This window comes from Labrus bergylta, chromosome 13 (assembly GCF_963930695.1).
Source record: "Labrus bergylta chromosome 13, fLabBer1.1, whole genome shotgun sequence".
Lineage (NCBI taxonomy): Eukaryota > Metazoa > Chordata > Actinopteri > Labriformes > Labridae > Labrus > Labrus bergylta.
The window spans coordinates 22177499-22199509 of NC_089207.1; the positions used below are offsets into that span (position 1 = coordinate 22177499).

Sequence of the window (22011 nt, forward strand, 5' to 3'; positions counted from 1 at the left end):
TAAATCAATGCCTTGTCATATGAGCGATCCTGTGACTGTCAGAGCGCCGCTGTTATCAGCTGCTCATCTCAGCGAGACTCGTCAGAGACACACCAGAGCCTCAGGGAGGACACGTTACAACAACCACAACAACAACAACAACAACAACAACCACAACAACACCATCACAGGCTGCTCATCTCAGTGAGACTCGTCAGAGACACACCAGAGCCTCAGGGAGGACACGTTACAACAACCACAACAACAACAACAACAACATCAACACAACAACAACAAAAACACAACAACAACAACAACACAACAACAATAACAACAAAAACACAACAACAACACAACAACAGCAACATCAACACAACAACAAAAACACAACAACACCATCACAGGCTACACATCTCACCGAGGCTCGTTAGAGGATGAAGTTCTGTGACAGATCAATCAGAAACAAAGCCTTTCATAAATAATGAGTTTTTATGATCCCTGTCACAATAAACTTTATTTATTTAAGTTTCTAAAAACATCTGAAGTAAAGATGCTAATGAGCTAGCCGCTAACAGTGAGGTTTGTCATGAAGCTATCAAACTAAAGGTCAAATGTTTTCTCACTGTGTTTTTTATGGAGAGATAGGACAGTGGATAGAGTCAGAAATCAGAGAGAGAGAGTGTGGATAATGACATGGGGGATAGGAGCCACAGGCTGGATTTAAACCTGGGCTGCCTGCTTGGAATACCATAGCCTCCATAAATGGGGCGCGCACACTAACCACTGCACCACCAGCGCCCCATCATGGTGTTAAGATAAATCAGCACAGAATGGCGTCTGTCGGTTCACATCCTGAACTTTACTTCTTTATAACTCACTGACTTCAGAGGGTTTCAGAGAATCTAGTTTAAAACCGTATTAAAGGTCAAAGGGCTACTATGTGTTCATTCAAATCCAAACGTTGCCAACGTATGACACGAGTCCCAACGTTGCAAGTGTTCAACACGCCAGTGACAACATCCAGTGCACAAATCCCAAAGTTGCCAATGCCAGTTGCACAAAATGTCCTATATGACATTAACACAGGGACTCTTTATATGGCCTGTGTTAATGTCATATATCACAGAAGTTCACATGCCTAGTATATAAAGCCCCCCTCCCCTTAATGGCGGTGTAGTGTCGGCCGGAGGCGGTCACTGACTGCAGAATAAAAAGCCAGTGGTTGTGATAGAGGGGGTCTAAATATCCCAGAATTCCTTGCTGATCCTTGGACGATGAAGCCCCTTATTGTGCAGCGTCCACAATAGACACACTGTCGACACGATGCGTCTAATTCAATTAGCCGGGAGACGGTGCATAAATTCCCCCAGAATTCCTCTGATGAGCCACTGTTAGCCCCCAGTGAGGGGGGATGCACTGAGCACGGTCAGTAACCTGCTGCACACAATAAGGGGTCAGTGAGTCAGAGGACCAGGTCACAGAGTTGGACATGAAGATGTGAACACGGTTGTCATGACAACAGAGGCAATCAAACATAAGGATACCTGTTGACATTTTTCTCCAATTGTTTAAATTGCTGCACATTGACTAAATTGCACAAATGAATTGACAACTTTTCCGGAAACATTGCCCATGTCTGAAGGACTCATTCTGCTCTTACGTACCTTTAATATGTCATTCTTTGACCTTCAGTACTTTTGGATCGATGAACCCTAAAGACGGAGAAGGAAGTATTGATAATATTGACAACCTTAGATGTGACGATGTCTCACTCTGACAATTTCTCAGTGACTGAATTCACACTTGGCCATTGATAAATTAGAAGTATTTATGTTGGAGTTCAATATTAAAGCAGAAACTGTTTCTGATATTTTGACTGTATGCTGTATCAACATTTTTACAGTGTATTAACAGAGACTGAAGCCTGATTTTATCTTTGACTTTTTTTATTTCATTTTAAAGGAACTGAAGCAGAATGAACTGGAACTGATGATGAGCCACACTGAGCACATTCACTGGACACAAAGCCGAAACTCTGACACACCCCTGAGGTGGTTTAGAACGAGTGGAGAGAGGAAGAAGAGGAGTAGAACCAGAGGAGGAGGAGCAAGAGAACCAGAGGAGCAGGAAGAGAACCAGTGGAGGAGGGGCAGGAGGAGAACCAGTGGAGCAGGAGGAGAACCAGAGGAGGAGGAGCAGGAGAACCAGAGGAGGGGGAGCAGGAGAACCAGTGGAGGAGGAGCAGGAGAACCAGAGGAGCAGGAGAACGAGTGGAGCAGGAGTAGAACCAGAGGAGAAGGAGAACCAGTGGAGCAGGAGCAGGAGTAGAACCAGTGGAGGAAGAGCAGGAGGACCAGTGGTGGAGTAGGAGAACCAAAGGAGCAGGAGGAGAACCAGAGGAGGAGGGGCAGGAGGAGAACCAGTGGAGCAGGAGGAGAATCAGAGGAGGAGGAGCAGCAGGAGAACCAGAGGAGGAGGAGTAGGAGAACTAGAGGAGCAGGAGGAGAACCAGAGGAGCAGAAGGAGAACCAGAGGAGCAGGGGGAGGACCAGAAGAGGAGGAGCAGGAGAACCAGAGGAGGAGGAGCAGGAAAACCAGAGGAGGAGGAGCAGGAGAACCAGAGGAGGAGGAGCAGGAGAACCAGAGGAGGAGGAGGAGAACCAGAGGAGGAGGAGAACCAGAGGAGGAGCAGGAAGAGGACCAGAGGAGCAGAGGAGGTGGTTTGTCGTTGAGGAGAGTCTGCAGTCCAGCAGAGGTTGGAGGTCGGGTCTCTGTCGGTCTGATGCCTCCTTGATGAGTCATCGCCTGTTGGGGATTTCTCAGCAGAAAATAAACCTTGGGGAGTTTTCCAAATCATCACAGACCTTTTTCACTCCTCCTCCTCCTCCTCATCCTCCCCCTCCTCTTGTTTCTGTTTCTGTGAAGTCCAACATTTAACTGCCAGACTCATGTACACCTCAGACACCGCTTACATTTCAAACACATTTTAATGAGTTCACATGAGACATCTCACCGTTTAAAGCATTTTAAGTTTGTATTTAATATTGATGATTGTGTTTTTTTTATAATAACGGCAGCATAAACAAAGACAAGTGATGACATCATCACAAATTCACATAAATATTTTTATGTTTTAATGGTTTCAGTTCTCCTTTCCGCGTTTGTGTGTGTGTGTGCATGTGTGTGAGTCTGTGTGTGCGCGCGCGTGTGTGCGTGTGTGCGTGCGTGCGTGCGTGCGTGCGTGCGTGTGTGTATGATTCATTCAGCTAATTACAGCATCACAATCTGTTTATTTCATTCGTCTGCAGTTGTCCTGAGTGTCAGAATCGTTGTTTTTCTACTTCATCAGCAGAAATCAAGCGGCCGAGTCAGCACATCGAACCTTCGACATAATGATACGATTCACAAAGACAAATATAAACTCTCATATTTATTCATATTTCTAATGTTTAAATGTAACATGTTTGACAGTGTTTGACTTTATATGAATACAGTATATAAAGTGTATTCATCAGGTTTATTATCAACACGAGGATGAGTTCACCTCAACACACAATCTGTGTCAGTAGATAGAAACAAACACTGCAGCTTTAAATGATTAAACAGCTTCGGGTGTTCACCATGACATCAAATGATTGACAGCTTGGGAGGGGGGTGTGCTAGTAGACGACTTGTCACATTAGTAGATAGGTAGATATGATCTATTAGAGATACATATCATAATGTTGATAAAATTGGATCGTCCTGTTTATTTTGTGAATTTCTCATAATTAATAACAGAAGCTAGTTAGCTTAGCATGCGATTGTTAGCAATAATTCTTAGTATGATTTTTGTCCATGTTGCGTTTAACCCTGGTGAGAAAAACAAAAATTTAAATATGAATGTTTGAAGTCTGAGTGACGTCCCCCGTCTGTTCCTGCAGGGGGCGCTGGAGAACCATCGATGGTGGTCTCCATGCTGGAAATGCTGTCTCAGCCTAACTTTCAGTCAACCTAACGACAGGCTGAGAGCTGGAGCTGTGACGTTTTTAAGACTCCTGACAAACCGTTACACTGCAACACACAGAATAACACACACAGAGTAACACACACAGTAACACAGACAGTAACACACACAGAGTAACACATACAGTAACACTAACACAGTAACACACACAGTAACACACACAGTAACACACAGAGTAACACACACAGTAACACTAACACAGTAACACGCACAGAGTAACACACGGTAACACAGACAGTAACACTAACACAGTAACACACGGTAATACACAGTAACACACACAGTAACAGACACACACTAACAAACAGAGTAACACGCACAGAGTAACACACACGGTAACACACACAGTAACACACACAGAGTAACACACAGAGTAACACACACAGTCACACTAACACAGTAACACACACTGTAACACGCACAGAGTAACACACAGTAACACTAACACAGTAACACACACAGTAACATGCACAGAGTAACACACGGTAACACACACAGTAACACACACAGTAACACACACAGAGTAACACACGGTAACACACAGTCACAGACACACTAACACACAGAGTAACACGCACAGAGTAACACACATGGTAACACACAGTTACACACAGAGTAACACACACGGAGTAAAACACAGTAACACACAGTAACACACAGAGTAACACACAATAACACACAGAGTAATACACAGTAAGGCACACACAGTAACAGAGTAACACACAGTAACACACACACAGTAACACACACAGTAACACACACAAAGTAACACACACAGAAACATAGAGTAACTGTCACGGACTCTGCTAGAGCTTCCTGCTCCTCATAAATCCATCCCTCCTGCTGCTCCTCCTGCACACACCCCTCTGCTCATTCTCCAGTCAGCACCTGCCAGCTTTTCCCTCGAGTACACTGTCTCCACCCATTGGCACCTTCCCTGTATTGTCTCTCAGCCAATCAGTGGCCAGCCTGCTCATTCTGCCACACACCTGTTGCTTGTTTCCTCATTTACCCCTCAGTACTTAAATAAGTCAGTTTGCCTTTGTTGTTGCCAGATCGTAGTTTGTGCTGCTGCCTACTTTGTTCCCGCCTGATTGTATGTATACTGCCTTTTGAATTTTTGACCTTTGCCTCTGTACTTCCGTCTGGTAATCCTGATTTTTGGTTTTGAGAGGCTAGCTAGGCGCCCTCAGTTATCTCCCTGCAGGTCACCAGCGGCAGAGCCAGCTCCAAGCCCCTTGGTTCCCAAGCCCATGCAGGTTGACCGGACCCGGTTGTCTCCAGTGGAACAATGATGACACATTGCCACAGGTTCCTGCCTTTACTGTGCCCAGCCAGTAGAAAGGGAGTTACTGGTGAGCGTCCTCCCCTTCTTTGAATCTTCCATTAAACGTTCTCGCTAACCGCTACTCTACAGTGGAGAGATCAGTGACTGGAGGGTGCCGTGCTGCATGTGAGGCGGGTCCTGCAACACCTACTGGAGAATCAGCTGTACGTGAAAGCTGAGAAGTACAATTTTCACCAGGACACTGTCTTTCTTGGGGTTTGTAGTTTCTGCTGGGAGGTTGGAGATGGACTCTTCCAAGGTCGAGGCGGTACTGGAGTGGCCCCAACCCACCACCCGGAAGGCGCTCCAAAGATTCCTGGGACTTTTTAACTTCTATAGGAGGTTCATGCGCAGTTATATTTCTGTTGCTGCTCCACTAACTGCTCTTACCTCTCCCAAGGTTACCTTTTCCTGGTTGGCTGCTGCAGAGGAGGCTTTCAGTAAGCTTAAGAAAGCCTTCACTTCTGCGCCCATCCTCATCACACCTGATCTTCAGCTCCAATTTGTGGTTGAGGTGGATGCCTCTGATGCGGGAGTGTGGGCCGTCCTGTCTCAGCGCTCCCCCAATGATAATAAGCTCCACCCCTGTGCTTTCTTCTCTCACCGTCTGTCTTCCACACAGAGAAACTATGACATCGGCAATCGGGAGCTGTTGGCGGTCAAGATGGAATTAGAGGAGTGGAGACACTGGTTGGAGGGGGAAACCATTCTTGGTTTGGATGGACCACAATAACCTGGAGTATATTAAGACAGCAAAGAGTCTGAACTCCAGGCAGGCTAGGTGGGCACTTTTCTTCTCATGTTTCAACTTCACCCTCTCCTACCGTCCAGGTTCCAGAAATGTTAAGCCTGATGCCGGTTCGGCAAGGAGGGGGAACCCTCCAAATCAGACACTATCCTGCCCAGCCAGTGTCTCGTCGCTACTGCCCAGTTTTCTTTCGAGCAAAAGGTTCTGGAGGCCCTCCGTCAGCATCCGTCCCCAGTTAATGAACCTAGGGGGACTCTTTTTGTTCCTGTGTCTGTTCGCTCTCAGTTTCTCCAGTGGGCTCACGCGTCCAGACTCGCCTTCCACCCGGGGGTCCAACGCACCTTGGGTAGTCTCCGCCAGAGGTTTTGGTGGCCCCACATGCAAAAGGACGTGTTGGAGTGCCCCTGAGCAAGGCACCAAACACCCTCCCCACCACCAGCTCAGGAGCGCCCGCTGTGGGCAGCTCCGTCACCCTGACATCCCTCCATTAGTGCATGTCCATAGGATCCTGTTTGTGCATGTGTGTGTATATTTCAGCCTTTGTGTGTGTTGCATGACTTACAAAGTGTAAAAACAGAAATTTCCCCTTGTGGGGATCAATAAAAGTAAATCTTAAATCTTCCTGTTGTCGATCGTTTTTCTAAGTCTGTGCATTACATTTCACGCCTAAGCTTCCCACAGCTAAGGAAACCGCTCAACTACTTGTGCAACATGTTTTCAGGATACATGGCCTGCCTACCTCTGTGGTCTTCGACAGGAGACCTCAATTTACCTCTCATTTTTGGAAAGCCTTCTGTACCCTCAGGTACGTCGGTTCAATTGTCATCAGGCTTCCATCTGCAGACCAATGGTCAGGGGGCCAATCAGCACCTAGAGGCCGCACTCCGCTGCATGGTCAGCCAGAACCCATCCTCCTGGAGTCAAGTTTTTCCATGGGTGGAGTATGCACAAAATTCTCTACCTGTTTCTTCTACCGGGCTCTCCCCCGTTTCAAGTTTGTTTTGGGTATCAACCCCCATTGTTCCCCTTGCAAGAGGAGGAGACACTTGTGCCCTCTGCCCAGGCTTTCGTCCGCAGATGTCACTAGACCTTGCGACGAGCCCGTGCCCAACTCCTGCGATCCTCAGCCCGTCAAAAGAAACAAGCAGACTGCCACCGCTCCACTGCTCCCCGATACCGGATAGGACAAAGGGTCTGGTTGTCGTCCAGGGACTTGCTCACTCCAGACTGCCTCCAGAAAGTTGACTCCCAGTTCCGGTGTCTGAGATTATTAATCCCTCTGCTGTTTGTTTACAGTTGCCCCGGACCCTTCGGAGAATCCACCACGCCTTTCACGTCTCGTGTATCAAGCCAGTACGCACCAGCACTCTCACGCACCTGCCAGCTTTTCCCTCGAGTACACTGTCTCCACCCATTGGCACCTTCCCTTTATTGTCTCTCTGTATTTCTGCCTGGTTATCCTGATTTTTGGTTTTGACCTCTGGAACGGACTGAATTTTGCTCTGCCTGAAACCTTCAGTAAACTCTCAGTTTTTGCCTTACTCCTGCCTCTGCCCTGTGATTCTGCGTGTGGGTCTTCTCTGATTTGTAACAGTAACATACACGGTAACACACACAGAGTAACACACACACACAGTAATACACAGAGTCATGAGTATGATGGGGAGTACAGTCAGGAGTATTTTCAGAGTAACTCACAGGAGCACTTGTTGGCTGTTTGTTTGTGGCCTCGTCAAGAGTAGTGTTCAATTTTTCAGTCACAGTGATTGATGAGGACAGACCCCCCCCACCCAAAAAAAAAGAAGCCTGCAGTGTAAGACTGACTCCTGTTTTTATGTCCACGTTGTGTGTGTGTGCGTGCAGGCGTGTGTGCGTGAGTGTTGGGACACCCTGTGGTGTTCAGTGATGATGAAACACTCGATAAAGTTCCTCATTTACAAACCTCACCTGTGAGAAGCTGCTGATGGTACAAACCCCTAATTTTGCTCTCTGAATGATGATGATGATGAAGGTGGGTCTGGTTCTAACAGGTGAATTTGTGTGTGTGTGTGTGTGTGTATTTGCAGAGCTCTGCCTGCAGGCAATTTTTCAGTCACAGTGATTGATGAGGACAGACCCCCCCACCCAAAAAAAAGAAGCCTGCAGTGTCAGACTGACTCCTCTTTTTATGTCCACGTTGTGTGTGTGTGTGTGTGTGTGTGTGTGTGTGTGTGTATGTGAGTGTTGGGACACCCTACGCGTTCAGTGATGATGAAACACTCGTTAAAGTTCCTCATTTACAAACCTCACCTGTGAGAAGCTGCTGATGGTACAAACACCTAATTTTTGCTCTCTGAATGATGATGATGAAGATGATGATGAAGGTGGGTCTGGTTTTAACAGGTGAATTTGTGTGTGTGTATGTGTGTGTGTGTATTTGCAGAGCTCTGCCTTGCAGGCAGCTCACAGATGGTTCTGTCTTTTTTTAATCTTCAGTCTTCAAAGGTTGTGTTAGTGTTAGCTTTAGCTGTAGTGTTAGCATTAGCCGCACCATATGTGAAGAGCTGCAGATCCAGGATCAGGCCAAAGAGCGAGCTGCTGCTACACCCTGCACCACCTGCTACTGCATGTCGCTCTGTTTGAAAACTCACAAAGCGTGTGTTTATGTGTGCGTGTGTGTGTGTGGGTGTGTTTGCTCTTCAGATTTAGCGTCTCGCAGAGAAACTTCTTCTGAACCTAATCTGGTCATGTCCTAGCCTCAGAACCATCTCACTTTAGAAACCTCTGATCTGACCCTGGACTCAAGGTGTTTTATTTAACCTGCACATGTGAGATGAGGTAAACATTTTGTCATTTTTGGTCTGAAGATTCTGATTTAGGTTTTCCTTCATGTTTGATCTTACAGGCTGATTCTATAGGATTTGTGTGCGCAGCGTTCCGTCCAGACCCTCCAGAGCTGATTGCGCCCTCTATAGTCAATGCACATGATTGCATTACATATGGCCCATCTACAGCACAAGCAGTAAATACATGCTGAGTCTAGTTTTGACAGGGCCCGCTGCAAACACGCTTCAGACTGAACAGAGCAGATCAATGCAGACAGGAAGTCAGACAAGGAAACGCACAGAGCTCAAAATAAAACACAATATACAGACTCCTGTTCGTATATATTCCATCACTTTCTAAACATTATATAGAGACCTCGCACAGTCTTCTCTTCATTCCCGCATGATCTTGTAGCTCACATATTATCGTGTGAACCCACGAGTACAGCTGCCTGGCTGTGCTCCACTAAAGTTAAGCTTCACAAGCAGAGGTAAGGGCACACGCCATTGAATGGAACACTGCACACCTGGGTCCTGTGGAAACTGCATCTAATGCCCTATTCACACGGGACTAGTATTACCTGGGGACCTCTAGTAATTTGTAATAAGTACGGAGGTCGTCTGTGATCTTAATCCCGTGCGAATCTGCCATGTCCGTAATTTGTAAAGTAAAAATTCCACTGCAAATTACCTGCCATATTTCGCCAAACACAGAGGTTATGTGATAATATTAGTCCCATGTGAACCAGCATCTCGGTAATTTGGGGTGGTTTTTTGTTTTTGTTGTGTTCTCCGCACCTTTTTTCTGCCTTTTTCCCAGTGGAGAATTATGCAGGCTGCGTTGGCAATTATAAATGAAAGTTTTGGATAGCATTATGGGTGCAAATTCAGGAGGCTCATCTAGCTACACAGCATGGAGACCCATTCGCAGAAAGAGCAAGCTCAAATCCATCAGTAGAGAGAAATCTCCAAAGATGATAAGATGCATTACATGCATGGAACATTTTTCTATCTTTTAGGCATTGATTACGCAGAGCCTTGTGTTATACGAGTAACGTATGTCTGTCTGTGTATGGCTCAGTGCGAGTGAGGAAAGAGAGAGAACAAGGGGAGTGTGTGTGAGAGTCACGTTACTGATGCCGGGGACCGGAGTAGAAAATGCACAGACAAAAAAATGTCAGCATCTGAAGTGTGTGTACAGTTTGAGCTGTGTGCGTAAACAGCCCGACACCTCAAGTTACTAGCCGGACTCTCCATGTCTGTTTACAACTTTCTGCACCCCAGTTAAAGTGAGGGCTACAACTTCGGCCCTGGAGAAGACCAATCAGTCTCCGCTGTGCGCTCCGACCAGGTCGGAACAGCAAAGCAGGAAAGGTTAACACTTGACATCATATCCAGGGGATAATGTCAGTAAATTTGAGTTAAAACACAGACTTTGCTTATCCCGTGCGAATGCACCGCACGAAACACAGACGTGGTGGGGTAATTTCTAAATCACGAGGTCCCCAGGTAATACTAGTCCCGTGCGAATAGGGCTTAAGTTACAGGTAGGCCTACCAGGTTTCTCAAACTCTCAAATTATATTTTATGTGAAGTGTGTGTGTTGATCTGTACATGCTCAGTATTAGGTTGTGTGTGTGTGTGTTTTCCATACGGTGTGTTCTCCACCTGCTATATGAGCTGCAGGCTCAACAACCCCTGATCTCTTCAAACAGCCTCTGAAGGCTGCAGTCACACTCAGAGTTAACCTGCTGCTATTGAATACACACGGGGGGGGGGGGGGGGGGCATGTTGGCACTCAGCCCCCCTCCTGGAGATCTATGTGGACATGGATCTGGTCTGTGTGTCAATTTCAGTTCGTGTTTGTACCTGAACATCTCCTGCTGCTCCGCTCATGTTCCTGAATCACATCAGAGGCAGACGAGGCTCCATCAACATATCATCATATCACAGGTGACATCATCTACCTCTCTCCCCCCCACCCCCCCCCCCCCCCCCCCCCCCACCCCCCACACACACACACACACACACACACACACACACACACACACACACACACACACACAGCTCGCCGTGACATCATGTTCAGAGATGTGTAAATCCAGAGAAGCACACTTCAGTCCAAAGACAACACACATGTCAGGTCCTGTTTCAGCGCAGCAGTAGGGGATTGTGGGTCGTCTACACTAAAAAAAAATCTGATCTCTTTGTCTCCACTGTTGTTTCTCTAAGAGACCGAAGCCAACAGTGAGGCCACGTTAGTCCCACGTTAGCCACTGGTTAGCCGCATGTTGGCTCCACCTTAGCTGCACATTAGCTGAGTCAGGGTGAACATGACAGAAACCAGCTGAGACTGAAGAATCCTATATGTTTACTGTGTAACTGTACACTGTGTTACTACACACTCTGTAATGCAAACTGTGTTACTACACACTGTGTTACTGTACACTGTGTTACTCCACACTGTTACTGTACACTGTGTTACTACACACTGTGTTACTGTACACTGTTACTGTTCACTGTGTAACTACACACTGTGTTACTGTTCACTGTGTTACTGTACACTGTGTTACTGTTCACTGTGTTACTGTACACTGTTACTGTTCACTGTGTAACTACACACTGTGTTACTGTTCACTGTGTTACTACACACTGTGTTACTGTACACTGTGTTAATGTACACTGTGTTACTACACACTGTGTTACTGTTCACTGTGTTACTGTTCACTGTGTTACTGCACACTGTGTTACTGTTCACTGTGTTACTGTTCACTGTGTTACTACACACTGTGTTACTGTACACGGTTACTGTTCACTGTGTTACTACACACTGTGTTACTGTTCATTGTGTTAATGTACACTGTGTTACTACACACTGTTATTACACACTGTGTTACTGCTCACTGTGTTACTGTTCACTGTGTTACTGTACACTGTGTTAATGTACACTGTGTTACTACACACTGTGTTACTGCACACTCTGTTACTGTTCACTGTTACTGTTCACTGTGTTACTACACACTGTGTTACTGTACACTGTGTTACTGTACACTGTGTTACTGTACACTGTGTTACTGTACACTGTGTTACTGTACACAGTGTTACTACACACTGTTACTGTACACTATGTTACTGCACACTGTGTTACTGTTCACTGTGTTACTGTTCACTGTGTTACTGCACACTGTGTTACTGTACACTGTGTTACTACACACTGTGTTACTGTTCACTGTGTTAATGTACATTGTGTTACTGTACACTGTGTTACTACACACTGTGTTACTACACACTGTGTTACTGCACACTGTGTTACTGTTCACTGTGTTACTGTTCACTGTGTTACTGCACACTGTGTTACTGTTCACTGTGTTAATGTACACTGTGTTACTGCACACTGTGTTACTGTTCACTGTGTTAATGTACACTGTGTTACTACACACTGTTACTGTTCACTGTGTTACTCTACACTGTGTTACTGTTCACTGTGTTACTGTTCACTGTGTTACTACACACTGTGTTACTGCACACTGTGTTACTGTTCACTGTGTTAATGTACATTGTGTTACTGTACACTGGGTTACTGCACACTGTGTTACTGTTCACTGTGTTAATGTACACTGTGTTACTACACACTGTTACTGTTCACTGTGTTACTGTACACTGTGTTACTTTTTACTGTGTTACTGTTCACTGTGTTAATGTACACTGTGTTACTGTACACTGTGTTACTACACACTGTGTTACTGCACACTGTTACTGTTCACTGTGTTAATGTACACTGTGTTACTACACACTGTTACTGTTCACTGTGTTACTACACACTGTTACTGTTCACTGTGTTACTGTACACTGTGTTACTGTTCACTGTGTTACTGTTCACTGTGTTACTACACACTGTGTTACTATACACTGTGTTACTGCACACTGTGTTACTGCTCACTGTGTTACTACACACTGTTACTGTACACTGTGTTACTGTACACTGTGTTACTGTACACTGTGTTACTACACACTGTTACTGTACACTGTGTTACTGTTCACTGTGTTACTGTACACCGTGTAACAGTTCATTACGTTACACTGTGTAAGTCTTTTATGCTTGCACTCCTCATGAACATTTGAAATGTTGAATACAGGTTCACATCCTGACAGTCACAGTGTGACTGTGTGTGAGCTGTTCTCTGTATTAGACTGCTGCACGTTGTCTGTGATGTTCTCTGTGTTTGAATCGAACAGTTTGACCTGAATGTGATGGTTCTGATTGTTCCCACTGATTGTTGCTGTGTGTTAATCCTTGTTTGTTGTTTTGTCTCCGGTGTCTTTGTGCTTCTTCAGTGTGGACAGAACAAACAGTGTCCTGACCGTCTCATCCCACTCACAGATTAGAGTGGAGACGACAAACAGAGGAAGGAGCCTCCTCTTCTTCTTAAACAAACTCTTCCTTTAAGTCAGCCTCACACAGAGCTCGTCACTCTGTTAGGCTTCATGCTGTGACAGCTCTCACAGCGTGTAGGACGTCCTCTTTGTCTTCATCAGACGCTGTCTTCATCGAGTGGGTGGACCACTTTCTGCAAAGACACAATCACTGCGGGCGACGCTCCCAAACAACGACGACTTTCTCTCAGCGACTGTAAGATCACATATCAGCCAAGTGTCTCAGAGAGTCCGAGTTACAGAGCAGACCTCTAACACAACACGAGGGGGGTCCTGACCCGGGTTCAGTTGCTTCATAAACACTGAGAGGATACAAAAACCTGCCTGGACCCTCAGACAGAGACAGAAACCTGCTGATCTGCTGATCCCAGGACTGCACAACCCGTCTGTGTACACACACACACACACACACACACACACACACACACACACACACACACACACACACACACACACACACATATATATTTATGTCCTGTCTGTCTCTCTGCCTGGGTAGAAGATGTTTGAAGAAAAACAGTAGCAGCGTGGAGAAGAAGTTAATGTGATACAAGATTATCAAACTTCAGTTAGCTTAGCTTAGCTTTGGTTAGCTTCAGTCAGCTTCAGTTAGCTGTGAGTTAGCTTTGCTCACTAACAGAAACTTCCTTCAGTGCACATTTCAGAGACGACTCTGATCAACACGTTTACTGTATGAGACGAGTTACAGCAACACTCACACTTGAACTGAACGAGGAGTGAGAAAGTGAGAGTGGAGCTGAAGAACAATGACTGTGACGGAGAGTTTCTCTCAGGCTGTAAAAGGATTGAACTCCCACTCAGCTGTTCTCAGATCAGCTCTAATCTGCTCCGTGAGGAACACCTGAACCTCCGATAACGGCTTAATCTGAGACCTGAACCTCCTACGACTCCTGAACACCCGCATATCAAACCAACTGTGATTGCTGAGCCACCTTCAAACGCCTGAGTTCACCTGCAGCACAGCTTTAAACTGCTCTGTAAGGAACACCTTTAAACACCTTAATATACCTTCAGTAAGTTATCTACACTCTGCAGGTGTGTGTTCACTCAGTGTGAGCCACTCTCAGATCAGTCAGGACATACGAGGGGTCATAATATGGAAACTTGCCTCACCTGTGAGGTAAACTGTCTCACCTGTGAGGTAGACTGTCTCAACTGTCAGGTAAACTGTCTCACCTGTGAGGTAAACTGTCTCACCTGTGAGGTAGACTGTCTCAACTGTCAGGTAAACTGTCTCACCTGTGAGGTAAACTGTCTCACCTGTCAGGTAAACTGTCTCACCTGTCAGGTAAACTGTCTCACCTGTCAGGTAAACCGTGTCACCTGTGAGGTAGACTGTCTCACCTGTCAGGTAAACTGTGTCACCTGTGAGGTAGACTGTCTCACCTGTCAGGTAAACTGTCTCACCTGTCAGGTAAACTGTCTCACCTGTCAGGTAAACTGTCTCACCTGTCAGGTAAACCGTGTCACCTGTGAGGTAGACTGTCTCACCTGTCAGGTAAACTGTGTCACCTGTGAGGTAAACTGTCTCACCTGTCAGGTAAACTGTCTCACCTGTCAGGTAAACCGTGTCACCTGTGAGGTAGACTGTCTCACCTGTCAGGTAAACTGTGTCACCTGTGAGGTAGACTGTCTCACCTGTCAGGTAAACTGTCTCAGCTGTCAGGTAAACTGTCTCACCTGTCAGGTAAACTGTGTCTGAGTATATTAAACACTCTGGTTGTGTTGTCACTTGTGTGTTTGCCTCAGTGAGTTGCTGTGTTGTTGTATCCGTCATCGTCCTGCTTGTTGTAATCGTGTCCTGCAGAGTGCTTACTTCCTGTTGTCGTCCTGTCGTCGTGGTGATGTGAGTGACAGCCTGTCAGTTATATTTAACCCCGTGGTGGGTGCTGTGATGGGTTCAGGAGCTCTGATAAAGACAAGCAGCATCCTGTGGTGACAGAAGACGTACAGAGAGTCAATGAGTTAAATAATGGGTTCATGTGACAGATGTTTTATTTCATGGTTTATACTTCATGTTTGGTAGTTTGAGATGTGCCAACGGTTTATAAGCAGAACGACTGTATGCGATGGTGGGGAGGGGGGACAGAGGGAGGGCAGGGTTAATGAGTGACCCCTGTTTCCATTCAAGGGGTCAGTGTGGACATTGTGGAGGACTACAAGTACTTGGGGGTGTACTTGTACTGGACTGGTCTAAAACAAGGAGGTAATCTACAAGTAGGGTCTGAGCCGCCTCTTCTTCCTGAGGAGTCTGAGGTCTTTTAACATCTGCAGGACGATGCTGAGGGTGTTTTATGAGTCTGTGGTGTCCAGTGCCATCCTGTTTGTTGTTGTGTGCTGGGGAAGCAGGCTTAGGGTAGCAGACTCCAACAGACTCAACAAACTGATCCGCAGAGCCAGCAACATCGTGGGGGCGGAGCTGGACTCTCTGACAGCAGTGTCGGAGAGGAGGACACTGTCATTGCTGCGTTGCATGTTGGACAATGTCCCACACTCACTCTATGACGTGCTGGCAAAACACAGGAGCACTCTCTGAGTGCAAGACTCATTCCCCCATAATGCACCACAGAACGCCACAGGAGGTCATTCCTGCCTGTGGCCATCAGACTCTATAACTCCTCCCTTTGAGAGTCACACACTGAGTCTGCTAAAGTTTCCTGGACTTATTTAACTGCAATAACTGGCAACTTCTCTTGTTTTGTGTTTTGTGTTGTTCTCTGAAACTTTGCAATCTGCCCGGTCAACAACATGTCCATAAACCGTGCAACGCCTACACTGTTGAACACAGCAGGGTATATTTATATATTTATATTGTGAATAATGTTTATATCTTTAATCCCCTGCGCTTTGTACTTAGCTTTTTTTGTTATTATTATTATTCCTACTTTCACTTGCTACTTATTGTTTATTCTATTATTTCTATTTGAATTGATATTGTAAACTTATTTCTATACTTTCTGATATTTATGTTTAAGAGCGACTGTAGCAAACGGATTCCCCGTGGGATTCATAAAGTATTTCTGATTCTGTACAGAACAAAGACTTTTACATTGACTGTTCAAACTTCATTGAGTTGGAGGAGGAGGAGGAGGAGGAGGAGGAGGAGGAGGATGTGGTGAGGAGTTACCTGAGGAGGAAACAGGAGCAGTGTCAGTGAACAGGAGGGGCGGGGCTTGTTATCTGACAGCAGGAAGTGAATGTTGCCTCTGATAGCTGAACAGAAACACAAGTGGCGGTTTGAAACGTCACGATGAGGTGAGACGACGGCCCTGAAAATAACTGCTGTCATTCACTCTTACTTATATCATGAGCTGTGGGAATACTGGCTCCTGATTGGCTGTCCGACTGTGCATTCATTCCTGACAATAGATACGTTTCAATAATTCCTGGTTAAACTGTGTGTCCAGCCTGTTTATAAAATGAGTAACCATGGCAACAGGGACGCAGTCATAGCCTGTTTATAATGAATGTAGCTCATTAACATCTAATTATATTAATGATAAATCAAATATAAATGCAGTCAAACAAAGAGTCTTCCTTTAAATCACATTCAAGCTGAGCAAAGACATGCAGCATAGATATCACAACGAGGCCGGTTCTAGGCATGGGCAGGGGGGTTATGCCCCCTAAATGCGCAGCCTACCCCACTAAAGCCAAATATCCTCCTTTTACCACAAGTTTCAGAAAGAACATTTTGGGGTTTTTTTCTCATCGATTCAACAAATCAGAAAATGCCACTCTCAAATAATATGTTTTACTAATACCTGATAGGTTTGTTTGGCCAGGGGCAAGTATAAAAGTTATGTGTTGATTACTTTAGCTTTAGATAGAAACATAAAACACTCTCAGTTGTAGTTTACAGTCGTAAATAAAACTCATATTAACTTTAGTCGTTGGTGACCAACCAACATCTCTTACTGCGCCCCCCACCCCCCCATTTAAAGTAGTCTAGAACCAGAACTGTATCACACACACCTGTGAGCAGGATCAGGTGTTTGTGCTCATGATTACACAACATTGGACTTGTCTTTTTATAGATTGTTTGATCATTTTCCAACCAAAGTCTGAGTCTGGATACTTGTGCACGCTGAATGCGTTAAACTCTTTACAGAGGAGTGTATCTGATGAGCCTGGATGTTCTGGAGTGGGACTCGTGTGTACACTGATGGCGCGACCATCTCTCCGCTCACGGCAAAGACAACAATTTTGACCTCCGTCTGTGGCAGTGTTCTGAAGAAACTTGACCCATGTCAGTGCTCCGTCCTGCACTCGTACAGCGTGAGCAAATCCTGAGCTCTGGTCGTGAGTCATAAACGTTTGAGTGGTGCAGCGAGAGCCGACTTTTCTACACAAACACAGAGAACGCTCGGCCTTCAGCATTCATTCATCAAGACTTCAACTGGAACAGACCTGCATCCACTGGGACACATGGTGTCTGTAGGTTAGTGACAGTGAAGGTGTTGCATCATGTGTGATCATCATCATCATGTGTGTGTGTGTGTGTGTGTGTGTGTGTGTGTGTGTGTGTGTGTGTGTGTGTGTGTGAGCAGCTACAGATGTTTAATTAAAATGAAAGAATGAAGGCATGAGGAGGATGTTCAGTGAAAGCAGCAGATGTCTGCAGAGCGATGAGAGCTCTGTACAAACACACACACACACACACACACACACACATACACACACACACACACACACACACACACACACACACAGACACACACACAGCTCACAGGCCAGATCATCCTCCTACCTGACTGACAGGAAACACTGTTAATCCCCCACTAACACACACACACACCAACAACTTCAGGTCCCCCACTCCCCCTCCTGAGGCAGACCCTCATGTCCACTCGGTGACCGTCAGTGACATTCATCATCCTGAGTGAGGAAGATACTGTCAGGAAGAAAAGAGAGAAATAACAAAAGTTTAGTGTTTGGATCAGCTCAGTGTGTGTGTGTGTGTGTGTGTGTGTGTGTGTGTGTGTGTGTGTGTGTGTGTGTGTGTGTGTGTGTGTGTGTGTGTGTGTGTGTGCGTGTGTGTGTGTTGTGAGGATTAGTGCGTACCTGTGAAAAGACTGTCAGGTAGATTGAGCAGGAAGCTATGATGAGACGAGGAAGAGTGGGAGGAAGAAGAGGAGGAGATGCTTATTACTCCTCTTTAATCCAGCCTGCAGAGGTGTGTGTCTGTGTGTGTGTGTGTGTGTGTGTGTGTGTGTGTGTGTGTGTGTGTGTGTGCGTGCGTGCGTGCGTGCGTGCCTGTGTGTGTGTGTGTTTGTTTGTGTGTGTGTGTGTGTGTCTGAGTGTGTGTGTGTTTGTTAAAAAGCTGATATATTGTGTCAGTTCGGCTCAAACTGGACTTTTAGTTTGACTAAAATCGTACTTAAAGTCAGACTGGAGGTCCATCTACTCTCACATGTTTACTCCTCAATCAGACCCAAACTGATCTGGACGTTCTGAGCCACAGCTCCCATGCCAGCCTTTAACGTGAAAGACAGACAGCATAAATGTGTGGTGGAGGAAAGCCAAGAAGAAAATAAGATGAAGGTTTCAACATGGAGAGTGTAAGAGAGGATCAGATGAAGATCTCAGCGCTTTAAAGCGACAATCTGTAACTCCTCCTTCAAACATAATGGAACAATAACCTCCAACAGGGAGAATGGCGTCTCTCTCGTGTCCACAGAGCGCCCTGCTCGCCTGTTTTCAGCACTATGTAACTTTGTCAACGGGTCGAGGTCATCTGGTGAGAAGTGCGTTCGTCTTTACGGTGTTAGTTCACGCAGCAGCCTTCAGCTACAAAGCAGCCATTTAGCCCGTCTCTGTACTGTTTGATACGACAGATGAAGCTAAGAGGAAGAGGACGGAGAGAGAGAGAGAGAGAGACAGAGACAGAGAGACAGAGAGAGACAGAGAGAGAGACAGAGAAGACGGAATAGAGGAGATATTGAACATTGTCAGTTGACGTGGTTCGTCCCTTACACCCTCTGAATGTCATAAAATGCACGTTGTCTAGGAGGGGGAGAGGGGGAGGAGGCACTGTGTGTTTTATGACAGTGCAGTTGCACCCAAGACACTTTTAGTTCGGCGCCAAAGCGCACCAAACAAAATTCCTATTGTTACTTTCAACATCAGTGTCCTGTTGCAGCAGCAATGTATGCCTGTACCTTAAACAAGCAGCAACTTCCAGAGTTGAAAATTAAGCCAATAATGAAGCACAATGAATTGCAGTTCCTCGAGTGTCCACTAGAGGATGTCTCTACACACACACCCCATGTTTAACTTCCTCTTTTTACAGCACATGTGTTTACAGCCTGGTAAAAAAAACAGAAACAGTCTTGGTTTGATGCTTGAGTTCATGTTGTTATCAGCACACGCTGTACGAGGTGTGATTAATTTTTTTCATGACTCATCCGTTTTAATCTTATGAAGAGTTATTCATGATAAGGGGAGTGGCTTATGGCTGACTGCAAGTGACTGTAAACTGGCCGTTTGTCAAAAGGTTAGCCCCGTCTCAGCTCCACCTCTTTGGCTGTATCGAGTGATCTTTGAGTCAGAATTTCCACAATGGCAACCCCCGACCAATGGACTTCAAAACTGCACTTCAGAAACCAATGTGGGATGTCACTGGGACCACGCGCATGATTATATACAGACGACGATCTTCAGTTCTCACTAAACCCTAAACGTAGGGTCCATCTTAACTAATAGAGCGTAGCGTCTCAACTAACCAAAATATTGTGTCAGAAATTAAAAGAGAGAGTAAAATAACCACAGTGACATCTAGTGGTGACATCTTCCACTACAACAAAAGGTCACTCAACCATCCTCTGTGATTGGACGATGAAAATATTTGGGCTCACCAAAAACTAAAGCAGGACTAAAAACAAAGTCCTAAAACATTTCGGAGGAATGTAATCGATCACGGAGAACTCACTGCTGACACCAAACAGCTGGTGAAACCCATCACCATGACAACCACATTATGCTGAGGACGCCACACCTACTCACAGCTATAGGTTAAATGTTAGTAGAGCAAAAGGTCTGTCCAGAAAATATTGAAACTACCACTGACTCACACAGAGTGGGTCCAGGTTAAACCAGTGGGATCTGGTCTCAGGTCTGTGGACCTATTGGTTTCTGTTTGTGGCAGGGGGTCTGTTATAATCGTATAATTTGACATTAACAGACATTATTGTCATCACCCCCTTCCCCTCCCCCCACTGACCTGATAATCCCTCCTCTAATGCCCCCCTCACCTGCATCCAGAGATTGTTGGGGTTCAGACAGATGTGCCACCCCCCCCCCCCCCCCCCCCACTGATGTAAGCCTAATGGGACACTCATACTGTGATTAGTGTAATACCCCTTTAAACCCCCAACATCCCATAATACCACCCACCAAAAACACAGATTAAGGTAATCCACATGTCTGCATCATAGATTATCATCCACCTGAGAGAGAGAGGCTGAACGGTCACAGGGAGTGTGCAGTTACCTCTGGCTTCAAATATGAACAGTTCCTCCAGTGTCCACTAGAGTCTGTCTCCTGCAGTGAGTCAGTCCCCATAGAGAAATTAAAATGTCCAATTTTACAGCTGCAGTTCCTCCAGGTCCTACACACCTGACTGTACAGGTCAAATGTCACTGACCCTCACTCAACATCAGGACATTTACTTTGAAAGGGCACTACACAGTATAACGTTTAATTATTAATGTTTAACACCTGAGGTTGTGTGAGCTCACCTGAGGTCCTGTGATCTCACCAGAGGTCGTGCGATCTCACCTGAGGTTATCTCACCTGAGGTCGTGTGATCTCACCAGAGGTCGTGTGATCTCACCTGAGGTCATCTCATCTGAGGTCGTGTGATCTCACCTGAGGTCGTGTGATCTCACTTGAGATCTCAGTGAAACAAAGCTGATTATTTTATTCATAAAAATATTTTATTAACTTAAATAATTGTATTAAAATCAATCCAAACATGTTCTTCATTTTTTATACGTTTTTAAATAAATATTATCTATTATCTATTTTATATCATAAATTATATCATAACATAAATATTTACAATATTATTTTATGAAATATTTTAAATATTTAATCATTTTTGTTCGTTTTATGCTTTAATTTATTTATTTGTTAAAAAAAAATACTTTTTTTAATTTAATTTGTTGAGTCTCATATTTTTTGTTCGTTTATTAATTATTAATAAATAAATATGTAGCTGACCTGACGTCATAACTGTCAATCAAAGTCCGGAAGAGACTCTTTTTTGTTGTTGTTGAACAGAGCAGTTCAGATAAACCATTCAGAGCTCAGAGCCGTCTGCGCATGCTCCTTTTTCTCCTCCTCAGAGCAGCGCGTGCTGCTGAGCCTGCACCTGCTCAGGTAGCCTTATCTACCTGTGTGGGCCAATCAGGTGCCGTGTGTGCTCCTGTGTGAGCGGCACGAGGGGCCGCGTGGGCGCTGTGAACCGGCACGAGCTCCTTCTTTAAACCCAAACCTCAAAGAAACAGAGTGATCCGGATCAGATGGGGGGCGGGCCGGGCCGGGGGGGGGAGGGGGGAGGAGACTCTCCTCAATTATCCCTCCTCATGTAGATAGGTGGCGCGTGCTGGTAGCGGCTCCCGCGCCTGTTTCTGTTGTCGTTCTCCGGTGAGGAGAGTCACGGATCAGACCTGCCGCCCGGACAGACTCC

General features: G+C 45.6%; 1 long non-coding RNA gene across 1 annotated transcript; it reads left to right on the plus strand.

The window, feature by feature from the left end:
- The first annotated feature begins 1822 nt into the window (after window positions 1-1822).
- On the plus strand, window positions 1823-6681 carry LOC136181333 (uncharacterized). The gene is made up of 2 exons (XR_010667684.1): window positions 1823-5340; window positions 5537-6681. It is a non-coding gene; the product is annotated as an uncharacterized lncRNA (long non-coding RNA).
- Window positions 6682-22011: the final 15330 nt, after the last annotated feature.